This window comes from Anopheles merus, chromosome 3R (genome assembly GCF_017562075.2).
Source record: "Anopheles merus strain MAF chromosome 3R, AmerM5.1, whole genome shotgun sequence".
Classification (NCBI taxonomy): Eukaryota; Metazoa; Arthropoda; class Insecta; order Diptera; family Culicidae; genus Anopheles; species Anopheles merus.
This window is the reverse complement of record NC_054084.1, coordinates 29263476-29280047: the sequence shown is the minus strand read 5'-3', so window position 1 is coordinate 29280047 and position 16572 is coordinate 29263476. Positions and strand designations below refer to the sequence as shown.

Sequence of the window (16572 nt, the reverse complement as noted above, 5' to 3'; positions counted from 1 at the left end):
GGAATGATAATAGGGCGACTGATACGTTGAAGTTTTAATAGTATTGGAAGTTGTTTTGCTTATTATTCTAAGCATGGAAGAGGTTTTGTTATTCATTTTCTAACGAGCTTTGTTATAACTGACTTATTCAATTAAACGACAATGAAAATCCTTGAAATAATGCTTTACTCAAATCGTTTGAATTATATATAATTTTTAGGGGTAAAATCAATTCATGCAAAGAATTAATACACACATATTCAGTTAAATATTTGGTGTAACCACTTGGAATTTCTAAGCAACAAGGCCGAACCGTGTCAAAGACTATCCTAAGGCAGCCTGCAGGCACAATCTGAGCTGTTGTCAAGATATTTCCCATATGGTGAAATAATAGCATACCCAGCGTTATTATCATAGCTTGAGATTTCATTCGCCTTATTTTCGCCTCATTTATCTTGTTTGTTTTAGATTATTTGAGCTAAACAGCTTTTACCTGTCAAAAAAATATCCATTTTCTCAATAAGATTATTTAGTTTAGTTTTCTCAAATTAATTCAAATAAATATTGATCAAGTGTCGCTTATTAAAAAAGATTCTTCTTTTAGTTTTCTGTCGATCATCCTTTCCCACAACGTACGTAACACTCAATTATCAAACTTATTAAAAAAGATTCTTCTTTTAGTTTTCTGTCAATCATCCTTTCCCACAACGTACGTAACACTCAATTAAACTAATCAAAACTCATCAGCTGATAATAGCCTGGGACATGACAGAGAGACAAGAACAGGAAAAAGTTCTACTCACACACAAAGAACAAAACAAAAAATCAAAGCAAAACACCCTAACCTCGAAACGTAAACATGTATTGTCCGTTTTGCTAGTTTTTCAATGAACCGTACGGTTGTGTTGGTGCAACTGTGAAAACTCTCCCCCCAGAAGGCTCAGTGAGTGTCCCGAAAGCTTCTTCGTTCGGTTAGGGGAAGTCACTCAGCTCAGCTTGAACCAACGAAGTCAACCCCATGGGCGAATGAAACGAAACAGCAACTCAGTAGCTTGGTGACTAGCGTTGAAGGTAGTTGACAGGAACCGGCTGTCCGTGCGTGCGTGCTGGCGTGTAGTAGCGGTGGGAGGTGATAAGAAAACGATTTTTCTCGTAGCGTCGAAAACCGTATCGAAGAGAGATACACAATCAGTACTTTCTTCTTCATCAGTTGGCGAAAAGATCATTGCAATCGTTGTTGGTGGATGGTGTAGCCTTCGTCGCTTGAATATTGGATTATTATTCCTTTGCCGGTGCGCTGATGACCATCCCAGGCAGACGTGTTTTAACGGCTCGAAGGTAGGAATGTGCGTGTGTGTTCCAAGAAAAGAGTTGAAGAAAAGAGGCTCTCCAACACTCTCGTTTTGCTTGCAGAGTGTCATTATGTCGTACGGGTTCTTCTTTTGTTGCCGGTGAAGCGGACGGAGTGAACCGACCGTGATGCAATATTAAACAGTCGTTGTGCTTTTTATTTTTAAGTTGCTCTCAACCATCGTGTGAAGAAAGATGTTTAATACATGAAGAAAGGCAAGATGAAATTAAAAGGAAAAGATTTAAAAATGAAGTGCCATTAAAAGCAATCTTACGACAGTGATGCTCTTGGATGGCAAAAGTGTTCGTTCACACCTGTACAAAGGCATTCCGAAAGGTCGCTCGGTAATGTAGATGATGATGATGATGGTGATGATGATGTACGCAACGCAGTGAAATAAAACGCATGCAGATCTGTACGTACGTCGACCCGGGTATGTGTGTTAGTGTGATCATTGAGAGATGCCATTGGAATGTGGAATATGTGAGACCGGTTGAATGGGATTAGAAAGCAATTTTCCGAGCAGTTCCGTTGTACTGCAGTGTTTGGTAAGCGGGGTTGTAGTGGTTGCCTGACGCATACGGTGTTGAGGTGCCTTGTGGATGGAGGCAAGTCCGGTCTGGTGTGATTTCTTTTTCTCGAGTGCTGTACGCTGAAGCTTTCGTAAAACGTGACCCGTACGTGGAGGGAAGCAAATGTGTCTGTGAAGTATAGAGTGTAGAAGAGTGTGTCGTTTTATTTCAGAATAAGTGTCTCGTTTGAGCTTTCTGCTGAACAGATGGGATCCGACGCATACAACTCGCATCTCCGGATACCTAGAGTGTAATGGAAAAAATCCCGTTTCCGATTATTTGGTTCATGCAGTCTGGCAACTGAAATGCGGTTCAGAAATGAAAAAAGATATGAGATTTAAAATAAAACGAAGCGATAAATAAATAAACAAGTGTACCCCGGAATTTTTTTCCAACTCGGCTGGAGACCATCCGTGTGTTGAAAATCGGTTTTCAGCTTATCGATGGATGATGCAGAATACTAAGTGTGTGTTTGTGTGACAGTATGCGTACACCGGATAATGTTTGCATGAGCCGCCGTCGTGCTTGAGCATGGCCAGGGAGGCGTAAAATTGTACCAACACTCTCTTCCCCATGCCTCGATTGTATGCTCAAACCATTTCCTTTCCTTTCGTTTTACAGTGTTTTTCACTACGTGGTGGTTTGGGGGAGATTGTGCTTTTTTGTATCTTGTTGGTGTTAAACCTTGGAGCTTTGGATGTATCAGTGTGTGGTGGCGTCTCACCGACAGTGTATGTTACGGTAATTGACAATTTCTGTTGCGGTCAGCAGGAGCAGAGCCTGTGAATTGCGATCGCAAAAACCACGCAACGGAACAAGCGTGAACAGCATGCGGTTTTGGTAAAATAACGTCAATTGTGTTGCGTTTTATTGGATGCATTTTTGAAAATGAATTTTTAATAAAGCGGCCAACACAAACACTGCCAGATTTGGATTAAAAAAAGGAAGTATATACTACAGGTACATAAATGGAGTATAGTATGAATGTATGGTTTATGGATCGTATGTTTATTCTTTTAAACGTTTATCATTTAAAAAATAAGCCAACAAGCTTCTCCGAGTATTTTTATAAATGATTTTTTTATTTTTAAAAACATTTGAGCTGTTTTTCCAATACAAAATAATCCAATACAGCTTTTGTTGCACTATCTGTGCATATAAAAGCAACCTTTTCAAATGAATAATTGTGTCAACAAGTTGAACAGATTGAAAAGGAAACAGGACTTTTGCATCGCTTGGTATGCTGAGTTTATTTTAATTGATAGCATCAATAATACAGAATACGAATGAGTGTGGCTTCCATTTTCCGGAGCAGCCGTTTCGTCCTGTTTATAATAATAATTTTCATGTGTGAAAAAAAAAATCAGACGTAAAAAAAGCCTCGCACCAGCAAAAGTGGTATTGTTGCTTCAACCAACCAGCTTAACATTTTTTCTTGTTTCCTGCTTTCCATAACAACACGCACAAGCTGCAGGACCTGTCCTAGCGGCAGTTTATGCACGAAATTATTTTTTCCCTGCCACCGTTTCAGGCGAAGCGTTAAAACCGCATTTCACCTCCGGTTTTCCGGTGATCTGTTGGGAGTCTGCTTTTCCGGCTCACGGCTTTGCAGGTTAACCTCGAACGGGTGGCGCACGGTTTCATAAATATTTATCAAAATGCTCGTACCTTTACGCGGTACTGCTGTGGCGCACGGTACAGTGTGAAACCATAAAACAGCATAAAAATTGTAAAATCGTCAAGCATCTCGTGGGACTGCAGCAGGGAACGGTAAAGTTATGAGCAGCTTAATGTTTGGTTATTTTTTTGGATGAGAAAGTGGCAAAGTTTTAACACAAGGGTACGTGTAGGGATTAGTTGATGAGTTTTAGACACTCAATGGATTTTTTTTAGTAAGCAAAGATGCATATATAGATTCATTAAAAATTTATATACCAAATTTGGTTTATGTTTATTTGATAGTGCTTGAGAAGTTTGGTTTTTCGTTACGGAGAGTTTTGGATATTTAACTGCAAATAAGCTTCTCTAAACAGGATGAGATACGTTCAAATATTCACCAAATTGATTTCTAACGTATAAGTGTTCGATTATTGTATTCTGTGAAATGAACTTTGATTATGAGTGACTTGTTGAATAAGCTTTTTTTCCCATTCTAAAATGATCCTTTGAAGGATCATTCACAAACCAAGCATTCGAAGGATTGACTGGCACAAAATATGTTATGTTTATAATACTTTTTATCCAGTTTTCCTTAGATGATAAATGTAAGTATGTTTTAACGAATGTTTGAGGAAATTGATGCGTTGTTTGCTACTTAATTTGCTGGATAAGAACAGATTCAACAACCGGGGACGAATGTGGACTAAGCAGATGTGTCAGATATCATTTTCTTCTTGATGGTGAGATGAGCTGGGTCTGATGTTCGTCTGCTTGTGTTAGCTATGCGTGTGGGTGTATTGACAATAAACGAGATAAAGAAAAAAATCCTTTATAAGTGAGATTGTTCGCTCGGGGAGCGAATGTCAGTAACATGTCGGGGGAATTGTTTGCGACTTTGATTTTTAAAGCAACCAGGCGTCTCCATTAAATGAGCTTTTTACACAAACGACTGGGCGGCTCCATTAGTAGTGCAGCATTTTCTCTCGTATACCGGTTTGGGACAAAAAAAGGTAGGACCAATATGAAGCTTTTTGTACAATTTTCATATTGGTATCTCAATAATATTCTACACATTCTACAATTTATAAAACTACTCCATGCCAGTCTGAAAAGAGAAAAGGTGAGGTCCACCTTCACAAACACTGTTTCTATTGAAACCCCGTTTCGTTCGTATTCGTGGAAAATGCTTACAAGCAAACACCATTTTCACACCACCAAGAGCATTTGGGCGTATCAATATGGGTCACCATGGTTCGGTTTCCTGAATCGAGTCAGTATTATTATTTCCCCGTATCGATGTTATTCGGAACTAGAGCCCGAAACCATTCGAATTCTCAATTCTCTCGCCCCGAGACAGTCTGGTAGAGGAAAAGGAAAGCGATAATACCATGAAATAACAAAATTAAATTTGCTGAAAACCATCGCATTCCAAGCACCAAGGACCAGTGGATGAAAGCTTTTAGACTGATTTTTTATCATCTCGCTCTTTCTCTCCCCTTTCGTTCATTTGCATTGATGCTGGACAACTTTTAGCGTTATACTGTCCGGACATGGCTTCATCCTCTGGGTTCCATTTCTGGCAGAATAAAGAAGCAGCAAAACTCAACAAACCATGAATAATGTGTCGGCAGCTGGAAAAGCAATCGGTGGTTAAGTGTACTACGGCATCCGTATCCTGTTATCGGACACCGGGGCACATCTTTTTCGGCACGCTCTCACGGTCGTGTTGATATTAAAAGCGCGTCCAAAAATTGAGTTATGCGGAAAAGCGTCAAATTTCGTGCTTTGACCAAATTGCAAAAGATCGCAAAGAGAATGAAATACTGAAACGAAAATAAAAAGGCTGCAAATAAATGCTGTAAGCCTGCTGATGGATGAAACGTGTGCTCGTGCCTTCCCGATACGTTTCCGGGACCGGACGCATAAACTGTGGTCGTTACGTTTTGACGAGTCTATTCGTCGTACTAACGGTGCACATAGCTGGTGACATATTTTCGACCTCTCTGTTGATGAATGACATTCCGAACAGGCTCGAAACGATACCGGGCAACACGTTGTGCGAATGAGATTAGCGGTTGGCTTAACGGTTTCGACGGTGTTGATCAAATTTGTGCAGTTTTTTTGGGTTGGGTTCGTTTCTTTCCATTTTTAGAGCTACAAAAATGTGTCACTAACGAACGGCGAGCGGATTTGCAGCTGTTTCGAGCATGCTAGGTATGCAGATACGAGGAATTGAAAAAAAGCCGACACCACCTAAAGGCATACTTAAAGCGAGTCGAAGGAAATCTGTGAATGAGAGGCTTTTCATCCAAAACGTAGAGCGCTAGTGTTGAGTGAAAACTCGACCTCAAACGCTTGTGTCGGTGTGCATGTAGGCTTACGGTTAACAGAGAAGTAGCGGAGAGAAAAAATACACCGAACGAACGCTCTGTAAAAATCGATAAAAAGGATTTCCCCGTTTTGGGTCCACTTTTTGGAAGCTTGTTTGACCAACGTGTCGACAAGGGTTTGCCGCATGCGACGAGGTCTGGTTGTAGCTAGAGAGTGTACCATCACATCCTGCATGAGAATGTTAAGATCTGGGAGGGTTTTTGCCGTTGTTGCAACTCAAGGCAGGGAAACTGATTTTGAGGAGTCTGTGTTCCTGAATGCGCACATTTGCCACCAATGGGGATGCATGATTTTGACTGTTTTGTTTGCCATTGTTTTGTGTATCAAATTCAATTATTCGTATTGGTGTTTTGAATGATGTTGGTAAAGACATTTTTCAATACCAAATATGGAAGGGACGTTGAAAATTGTGGGTATTTGGTTTCGTCAAAACGTTTTATGGTGATTAATAACCCTTTTAAACATTAACACTTTGACCGCCTGACGTCACAGTTTTTGTGTGAGCAGGTAGCGCATGGCAAGAGAGTGATGAAAGCGACAGTTTCTCATGCCATTGTTATCACGTTTTTGTTTCATTGCGATAAGCGGCGTAGCACATGTCGGTCTCGTTCTATCTTTCCTGTCTCATTCGTTCTCAAGAGAATCACTGAGCGTCAGATGCAAAGCTACACGGTGAGCAAAACCGTCATGCGAATTTATATGACACGGCGCTTAAAGTGTAAAGTAAGCTTTTGAATCTCAAAATCATAGCCAAATAATTGAAAATGGGGGAAAGTGAGTATTCATAGTTATCAGTCTCAACCATTAAAGAACGACGAAGAATCACCCCATCATCGGTAAAAAGATGGTTTGCCTTTATTGGCCAGTTAATTATTTATTAGAGCTGTTCATTAATCAGATTTCTTAACTGATTGTTGTGCAGATTTATGGCTTCTTCAAAGCGTTGAACCGATCCATAATGCAGGTGTCTGGGACACAGTGGAAAAAGTTGAGAAGAATGGGGTTGTTATGTCCCCAGCTAACGCTTTATCCGATCGGTGCAAAGTGTTCATTAATTTGAGGCGATGAGAGATTAAGATAAGTAAGAAGGATTAGCACCTGCTACCGCAGCTGGGATTGATTTCATGAGCCGTTGATGGTTATGCAAAGAGGCAACGGTAATTAACGAGTTGAAAGGGCTGTTTAAATTATTCACTTTCAACCTGTGCTGTTTAACTTGGATTTAAGCTTCTTCTTTGGTGACTGATTTACTCTATTTGCCTTGTTCAATAAATAAATGTTCAAATGAAAAAAAATCTTTCTCAAGTTTAACCGACAGAATCATATTTTCCTCTACCAACAGATTATCAGCTTACAAAACCACTGTCTCCATCAAACTGTAGTAAACTACCGCCTATTTACAAAGCGGTTTAAAAGCAAGTGGACAAATGGCTGGTTGGTCGGCAAAAAACCCGTTGAACTTGTTTGTTTGTTTAGTTGGCCTAAGTGGTCGTAATTGCAAAAACAAATTTTCAAAGCTCAACGAAAAGCGAACCATGCAACAAATTCATCGCACGGGAAAGGTTCGGTGAATAAAAGCACAGTCGAAAACGCAAAAGAATTCTGCAGCGTTTTTATTTTTCGCTCCGATGGCAATTGAGCGGTGGGCAGTTTTTTCAGTGGACGAGTTCGTTTTGTGTTTTTGGTAACTATGCCTTTCTCTGTGTTTGTGCCCCAAACCTCCAAAACTGCATGATTTTAGTAGGGCCAGAAGTTTAACTTGAGCGATCAACTTTTAGTGTCGGGAGTTTATGTTTGTTTGTTTTTAAAAAGATGTTGAGTAAAGCATATTGCAGTAAAATTAATTAGGCAATCAGAAACAAGTGAACAATTAACTACCCCTGTGGGAAGTCAGTGCGCAATTAGAGCATTTAACGTGTTTTAAAACGAGTAGGACTGCACATGCAGCAATCATTTTAAAGTTGTCGCTCGATATTGTCCGCTTGTTGTTTTTGGGCTTTGCTGGCTCACAAACACATGCAGCGCAAAATTGGTTAGGTACGACCCAGACAAAACGACAATGAATGGGGTTTTGGTAGTGGTAGTATGCATTATGCTCTTTAAACTGGAACAACATGCAGCTCAACGCAAAGCAGGAGAGTGGAGTGTAGAAACAATTGGAACCACTTTCTGCGTGGAGGCAGCAAGTTTTGTTGGCACTGAAAATGCGTTATGCAGTTGTAAAACAAAAGACCGAAACGAGGAATAACTGCGTCCATAATAAAGCTCATTTCATATTGAATGGCGAGAATAAAACATGGTTGTGTAATTTAGATTGATTTGTAGCGCAAGATGTTGTAAGTGGAATTTTTGGAACGATTTTCAAACCATTAACATTATTAATGCTTGCAAGTAATCAAAAGCGGAGCTACAATTTTTCTTGTACAAAAAATCTGTTCGGCCTTAATACTATGAAATTCATTGTTAATCATTTTGGGAAAAACAATATTTATTTTTTAAGATATTAATTTTAAAATTATCAAATCGCTTGGGAAATGTGCATGCTCTGGAATAATGTTTGTCCTTTTTTGGGGTTGAAGCGTTTTTCTTCTCGTGAATGTGTCTCTTGACTTGGTATTAGCAAGAGCATAAATCACTTGACCAGTGGAAAATCTATCCAATTATTCCTTTAAGCTTCAATCTACTCTAGACTCTATCTTTAATATAAGTGCAATGACCTTCAAAAAAGAAAAACTTTTTGAGCTGCTTTTTTTAATCGATTTAAAAGAAGAAAAAAAAGAATAATTAAAAGTAAAACTACTATACGTAAAGCACTTGGGTAAGAAGAATTTTTTCATTACCCATTCTCCATTGTCTGCTGCGTACAAATGAGTACCATTTCTGATGAAATTTCTTCTTGCCCGTAAAAGCGAGACAACAGCAAGAGAGATGGATAAGATAAGAAGAATGGCAAAAAACAAAAAAGTATTGTTTTCGTTGTCTAGCATACTGTTGCATGCCTTTCAGCGCCCACGCTTGCAACCATTAGCATTTCAATTTCAGTGTTGTCTGCTGATGGGAAAACCATTCTCAACACAACAAGAAGTAGAAATGCAATTTCAGAATTCGGCTTTAGATTGAAGTTTGGTGTACGACAAAGGCCGCTACGATAGAAATGGAAGCCGAGCTTTGAGAGCAAAAGAATGAAATATGAAACACTTGACGAATGTTTTGTAAGTTTGTAAATAATTCTCTCTTACACGAAGAGATACATAGCAGAATACGGATCAGATAGAATGGACACTGGGAGTTAGCTGCCGTGGTGGGAAAAAGTATCGGGAAAGTTAATTTACTCATCGTGGGCGTTCATAATAATGGATTTGAAACAAAACCAAGGCTTCCCAGTAGCAGTGATTGCGGAATCAAAGCACGCAGTAATGAATGGAAAAGTTTTCTTGGTACTTGTTTGTTGCCAAGAAAGACTGTCAGCAACAAATAATGGATAATGGATTATGAGCAGTAGCAGGAAATGGATATCATCGAAAATGGTAATCTAAGCTATTTTGTGGTAAAGCCAATTATTAATGAGAGTTTAATACCAATAATGATAAAAGTTATTCATGTTTCTAATCTGAAATACTTATTCAATTATCTCTACAAAAACAATTCTTTCTTAAAAAGAAAGGTGATGAAAATAATTTATCATCAAAGTAATTCTCAGCTTGATTTATACTTGACTGTTATCTGTAGCTGTTTTTTATTCCTATCTGTTGACAATCAAAAAACGCTTACAACCCACTGCCCACCTATTGGCTCGATGCAATCCCACAGAGAAGGTCAATCTTTTGCACGATTCGTTTCATAATCCCATTCCAACAACCACAACGCGTAAGTTCCGCGAACAAAGCTCAAGGCAACCAGAAGAACGAAAATTTACTTTTGCTCTCAGATAATTCAAACACCAAACACGCAGGCATGCCATCTTCTTGAGCCATCTTCTTTCGGGCTCTGGTGAACTCGTTCTCATGAAATGTGTTGCTACAATCCACTCCCATGCTCCCAGTGGTTCGTAAAATGCAAAGTTTTATAATATAATGCGTCGGTGCGTGAGGGTACGAAGTTCCCAGTGCTGTTGTACTGAAGCTTTTGGTAGAAACTTTGCAGGCTTTTGTTGTTGCTGCTCCAATTTGATGAGAACTAGAACGGCATAAAGCCCGCGGGTTGATGTACAATTTGCCAAACAATAAACTATCATGTCCGGCCTGGTGGTACAGTCGTCAACTCGTACGACGTAAAAACATGCCCGTCATGGGTTCAAGTCCCGAATAGACCGTGCCCCCATACGTAGGACTGACTATCCTGCTATGGTAACAATAAGTCACTGAAAGCCAAGCTCACTTCACTAGTGGGTACAGGCAGGCCTTGACCGACAGCGGTTGTTGTGCCAAAGAAGAAGAAGAAGAAGAAACTATCATGTCATGTTGCTTCACTGATTCACTCTTGTTCTGCGGTTGTTGCGGTGAACACAAGTCACTATTGTTTACGATCAGATTTGTCGAGGAAAGGCAAGAGTATGGCATGGCATTTTGAAATTGTTGACATTAAAAAATATTAATTGAAAGCCTAAACAAAATATAATTAATCAACAAATTACCGAAGCTTCCTTTTTTCATAGAACGTATATGTAACATCCTTAGTGTGGTGGAAGAATACACTACTGGTTTGCAGGTTCTACCACAAAAACCGCACAAAAATGGACCCAGCTTTAAAGTCTCTTTTAATGAACCTCCACGAAGAAGGGAAGGATTTCCGTGCGGAAAGGTAACTTTCCATTGGGGTAACAATAGCAAAAAGGAGGTACTGTTAAATACTTGCAAGCGCATTGTCTCGGGGGACGTGTCCCTACTGTTGCCGGTTCAAAGACAAGGAAACGATTAAAAGTTTTCCCAAGAAATTATTCCAACCCTGCACGCTTGACTCAGTTTCATTCTTTGTTCCAGTGTCGGGTTCTCTCGTCTCTTCTCTCGCCGCTCTGGACCATCGGGAAGGGGGATTCCACCCAATGGAAACGGAAGAACAAAAGCACCTCGTTCCTGAGAAGTTTTCAATTGACGTTGGGTGGTGCTGCGGAATGGAATGTTTTATCTGAGATAAATTAAAGCTAATGTATGCCAGTCTGCTCAGATTACTGCGTATTTCCTCCTTTCATATGCATTTTCGTTGTCAGGCTCAAAGCTTTCTAGAATGCTTTTGTCATATTTTTGTTTTCGGATCGAAAGTTTCCCATCTATTTGACTAACTTTCAGATCACTTCAACCCTACATCAGTCTCTGTGGCAGATTTTGATGAGTAGGTGTTGGTTTTCGGTGTCTGCTACCCATCTCCTGGTGAATTTAACTCAAAAAAGGATGGTCCTGATGAATGTAAAAGCACGACGTAGCCATAAAACTAAAGCCAGCATATGTGGGAAAGAAAATAGAAAGTTTCAACATGTTGTGGCTCTTTTGTTAGGCTCGTTCGGTGTTGCCTTCGACCACAACCAGCCATTGCTTTGGTTACATCAATAGAGTGCTGACAGCAATGGCAAAAAGCTGTTCAGCCAATAAACACACACACACGCACGAACTCAAAACAGGGAAAGCAAAACAAAACAATCTCATCGAAAACCTCATCCAACGACACCCCCAGGAAACATAATGTTTGAATGTTGGTGGTGGCATGTGAATGTGTGTGTGGGTAAGAGAAAAATTTGCATGCCACACACTTTGGTGTACATAAACCATGAACACAAGCAGTTTACGTGCGGGGGTCATTCGAGTTTGTTTTGTCTCGCGCGAGAAAAGAAGGTGTCAAATTTACGATACCGATCTGCCCCAACAAGTCCCCACGTGCGTCTTACGACTCTGGGGCAAAGCAGTGGTCTTTTCCTTCCTTACAGTTTAGTTTTGGCAAACGGCTGGCACGAGCAATGCGCTGGGATCATAAAGCATCCGGCAGCTTTCGCACAGTGCGTACATTTCGCATTTAGCTCGGGGACAGGATTAGCCCGAAGGTAGTAACAAAATTCTACGCACGAGCCCGAACAATGAACCACGGGCCGGTGTGAGTCGCTAGAGAGCACTTGGTTTCCGTTTTGTGTCGACGGGCAAGTATTGCGGCAAGGACACGCAAATGCCATTGAAACGGTAGAATAAAACCAACAGGCGTGTGGAATGTCTCATAAAATGGTGTTATGATACGCGTTGTTGCTTTCGTTTTCTACTTTTCTCCAGGTGAGAGCCATCTTTCCCATGGTGGTTTTGCAGTTTACCGACCGCTCCTTGGGGGGAAATGTGATGGGTTTTGTTCAATGGAGGATGTGCAATAGAAAACAGCCATACGATGCGTTCCTTGAATGTGGCTTATTGTTTGTACGGAAACGGTTTTATGAGCAACGGAAAGGAAATTGCATGACAGTTTTTTGAAGCGAAAAGATGAAGCCTTGTAGAAAATCGGAGAAAAGCCTTTGTTATGACTATGATACCAGTTTCGTTTCAAAAGATGTGCAATGCTTGGAGAATATTTGAATCCATGATAAAAATACTTTTAGTACTGCAGTATAGACAAAAAAAGCTGTTTTCAACATTCAAAACGAAAAAATAATGATTTAGAATCTACGCTGAGCTTAAGAGTGTTAAGCCAACGTTTAAGCCCTATCGACACATCAATGACTTTATAAACTAACCCTGTTCATTAAGAAATGCTGTACGATCTGCTACTTCTTCCATTTTTTAAACATTCTCATAGAATTGTAAATTTTTCGCTTGACTTTAACTACCTGGATTGCAAGAACAGAATAAGTTCTACGGAATGAAAAAGCCTTAATGATCATTCAGGTCATACATTTCAATGGAAAACAAGTAAAAGACCAGCGATGTAGCACCAATTTCCTGCTAAATCCTGTTAACCTCAAATAAGAGTAAGCTTCTCAGAAGGACCTTTTATCCGAGTGGAAGAGCAAGCGAGATTTTCATAGCACTTTCTACTGTCAAAAGTGTTGGATTCCAGTGATCCAGATTTTGTAAATCGTATTGCATCAAACCGGCTCCATGTGTAACTTTGGTAAGGGTGTCCACTGGAACAAAGGTTGTTAGTTGTCTCCTTGGCGATATAGAATATCCATAGCTTTCCGGGAAAAAACACCAGAAAGCCCAATATTTGTATCAATAAATTGCAATGGAGACTATCCTTTTCTTGTGTGAGTAGCTTATGCCCTGTACCATACACTGAACCACGTGCATAATTCATGTACCAACAGGTTCAAACAAGAGTTTGAATGTTTTACAAGACGTGTACCGGTCATCTCCAACCAAGTAACAGTTCGGATTCGGTTTGTATTGGGTCTACATTACCCGACATTATTTTTTCTGTACAACCATTCGGGTCACCCGTATCGATATAAATCAGCTCACACGATGGTTCCTGGAAAAAGGCGGCAGCCCGTATCGATCTCGGGACACATTTTTTTATGCCTTCAGGATTTGTTCCGGTGCAACAGAACACGGTGAGCTTTAAACACGATCACAACGGTCAAGAAGAGCGATTACTTGACCACTGGCCACTAGCGTAATGAATGCAAACTAAAGCTCGCCCCAGCGAAGAAGAACTAGGACGCCATTAAATCACGTCTCACCACGGAGGAAAGGCTTCCGAAGTCGAAACACGCCGCCAACTTTACCAACTTCCAGCAACTGTTTCATTCATTGCCTTCATTCTTATCCGGATGCAGTTTAGTTGTTGCTGGCTGGTTTTTGTTTCATTGTCGTAGTGTTTTTATTGCACTTCATTGCAACGTTCGACTGGTAAAACGTACGAGGTGGTAATGGTTGACCTGAGCTGCAATAATTCTCCCTGTGGGTGTGCCTCGTGTGCTGTTGCTGCCACCCGAGGCTGATAAATAGCCGTACATTATTCATTCGATATCTCGTGGAAAGAAGACGTTCCAGGACGACGGTGGGTGCAAGGTTCAGTGGTCTTGTTTCGACTCCAGTTTACCACGTGTAGCATGTTCCGGCTTTGTGACTGCGTTTTTTCTGCAACTCTCATTCACTTTTCATGAGGAGGGAAAAAACACGTCAGAGGAAGGTGTTGAGAACTCGATACTTCTGGCTTGCATATCGTCGTCTGATGTAGGGCGCGAATAGGAGGACCCTCGATGCTTCCACATTTATTTCCGCTGTCATGGTTGCTAGGATCGTTGGCATCCGATTACTCATTGCAGCCGGTGTGTAAGAGAATATTGTTGATCCAATTGCAACTCGCTGTTGTATAAATATATTGCTTGCATGTTCGCTCAGCGCAGTTGGAGCTAAAAGAGTGCTCAATTACTCTTCGTTTTATGATGTGTGAGGATGCTTTGGAGTATGCGAGAGAGCGCGGAACATGATTTATCAAGCAGACGTGTTGCGATAGTGAAAATGTGAAACTTTTTGTTCGAGTTATAAGTCACCCATAGATAAACATTACCAAGTTCTACCAATTTTCGATCCGCATATCGGTGTTTTTTTGTATGATCAGATACGGATGCAATTCCACGCAGGTTTGCTTTGAGCAGAAGATAAATATACTGCATCTAGCACATTTGTATTTGATGTACGGTAGTGATGGTTGAACAAGCAACTGAAACTTGAGACTAAACCATCATTTTCCCTTCCGCCTAGTGGTGCTTGAATGCGATGCGGCATACGCCAAATATTTTCCTCTGTGCTGAAGAAATATAATGAGCATGTTTCGCCTGCCAAATGACGTCAACGAATGCCACTACCTCATCATCTCTTTCTTTCCCTTTGATCTCTTTCTCTCTGTCACTAAAAGTATCTCTAGTGCGCTCCACATGGAGTAGAGCCTGCATAAACATTCTGGTAGCAAGGCAAAGCTCGCGTAATCGTATCCCTCGGTAGATGAAAGCAGCAAAACTCTGCACCCTCAAACATATAAAAAGCAAAACAAAAATAAAAACAAAAGAAAACTAAACGACTTGAAATGAAAATTAAACAGGACAGCTTAGACAAGCCGGCTCCAGTCGTTTGACATTCACCTTGATCCCAGAACCCGCCAGGGAGACTGCCTCACCAGGGACCGGAGCCATTAGAGATGAGCTAATGTGTACTTTGCTCCAGTGTGCTTTCAAGCGTTTGCTTTTGTGTTACATTTAGATTTGTTTCTTATGGTTAAAAGTGTTTCAAAGCAAAAAAATATCGCTGGATACTTTTCTATGATAATGTATGGAAAAAATTACTCGATCTTAATGTTAAAAATACGAAAGAAAATGTAATAAAAATGTTATAATACGCGCTCACCTTCGCTATAAACGATCTCCACCACACGATTACACTCGGAAGTAGACGATAAAAGAGAACAAAACAATTAATTATAGCCCAAATGTGCCCGTCGGCGACCATTAGCGGCACTCTTAAGACATCTTCCACGTATTGTTCCGCACGCACCGTTTTTCTGAGCATTTCTTCTGGATAAACACGATATCTAACAATGCGGGTAACGATTATAAGTATTCCGTTTATTGCTCCTCAAACAATTAACATTTCGCTTGCTTACCGTAGCGTAGGATGTATCCTAAAGGGCAAGTCGGTTTTTATTTTGAATTCATACTTTTGTTAGAATATTTTACACATTTGTGATAACATTAGGAGAACCTTTTCTAGCATTTTGGGAATTTTAAAGTGTAAAAGTATCATATTCCTGAGCTGTTTCCATGCCGGCTTTCTACCTTTGCTCGACTTTCAAAAATGCTAAACCGTGAATATTATTCAAATGACCAACTCGTTCCATTCTTTCCCAACCATTTCTATTATCACCCTCTGTGGTGCTTTTCTGCAAGTCGCAAATAAAAGGGGGAAAATGTAATAAAAGAATTGAAAATTGAAATTTATTCCAGTTGCTGACCGTTACTGGCTCGATGTGCTCCTTTTGTCCCGGTTGCGTGATGTAACAGCGCGATCGCTTGCATTAGGAGTGCCCAAAGCTCATACACACATACACACTATTACATAAGGATTACGTTTAAAGAAAAATTAAACTGAAAAAAATATGATCTAAACTGATTGTGTTTGGAGCAAGAGGAGCAGCACTGAGGGACAAGCTTTTCAATTCTACCCGCAAAAAGATGTGGCAAGAAGAAGTACACCAACAATAGCACAGGGGTTCAAGGCGAAGAAATATACTCACACCGAGCCACAACGCAAAACGGTCCGGATGTAATGGTGGAAAACTAGGATGAACAAAGAAGGGAGTGCCGCGTACAAGGAGATTATTAATGACCGGTGAGCAGCAGATGCACCCGGGTGCGGTAACGTTTTCCACTTCCGGCTAACAGCAAAGAGCGGGTCTTTCTACAACTGACGCTCGACGCAACCCTGCTTAGCCCACTTCAACCGTATGCACACCGAATTCGGCACCCGGGTACTATCGGTGCATTTGCATATCCGTGTACAATATGGGTGCATCCGAGTAACAATATGCACAGCACACTGTTTACGCCACCCTTCCTAACTCTATGTCTACTGCCAGTGCACATACAGGCGAAAACAACCTGCTTGACAGAAGCACTGGTGGATACTACAATTCTACCGCATCGTACCGTCA

General features: G+C 40.6%; 1 protein-coding gene across 4 annotated transcripts in view; it reads left to right on the top strand.

Moving 5' to 3' along the window:
- Positions 1–1020: 1020 nt before the first annotated feature.
- LOC121596172 (zwei Ig domain protein zig-8-like) overlaps positions 1021–16572 on the top strand; it is a 38390-nt gene continuing 22838 nt past the window's right edge. Inside the window, exons 1-3 of one of the 4 annotated variants that reach the window (XM_041920879.1) lie at positions 1036–1108; positions 1190–1317; positions 2524–2862. The gene's annotated coding sequence lies outside the window, so the exon portion shown is untranslated. Of the gene's footprint in view, positions 1326–2523; positions 2863–16572 lie in introns of all 4 variants that reach the window. The other 3 variants (XM_041920880.1, XM_041920876.1, XM_041920877.1) reach the window with 3 other exon arrangements.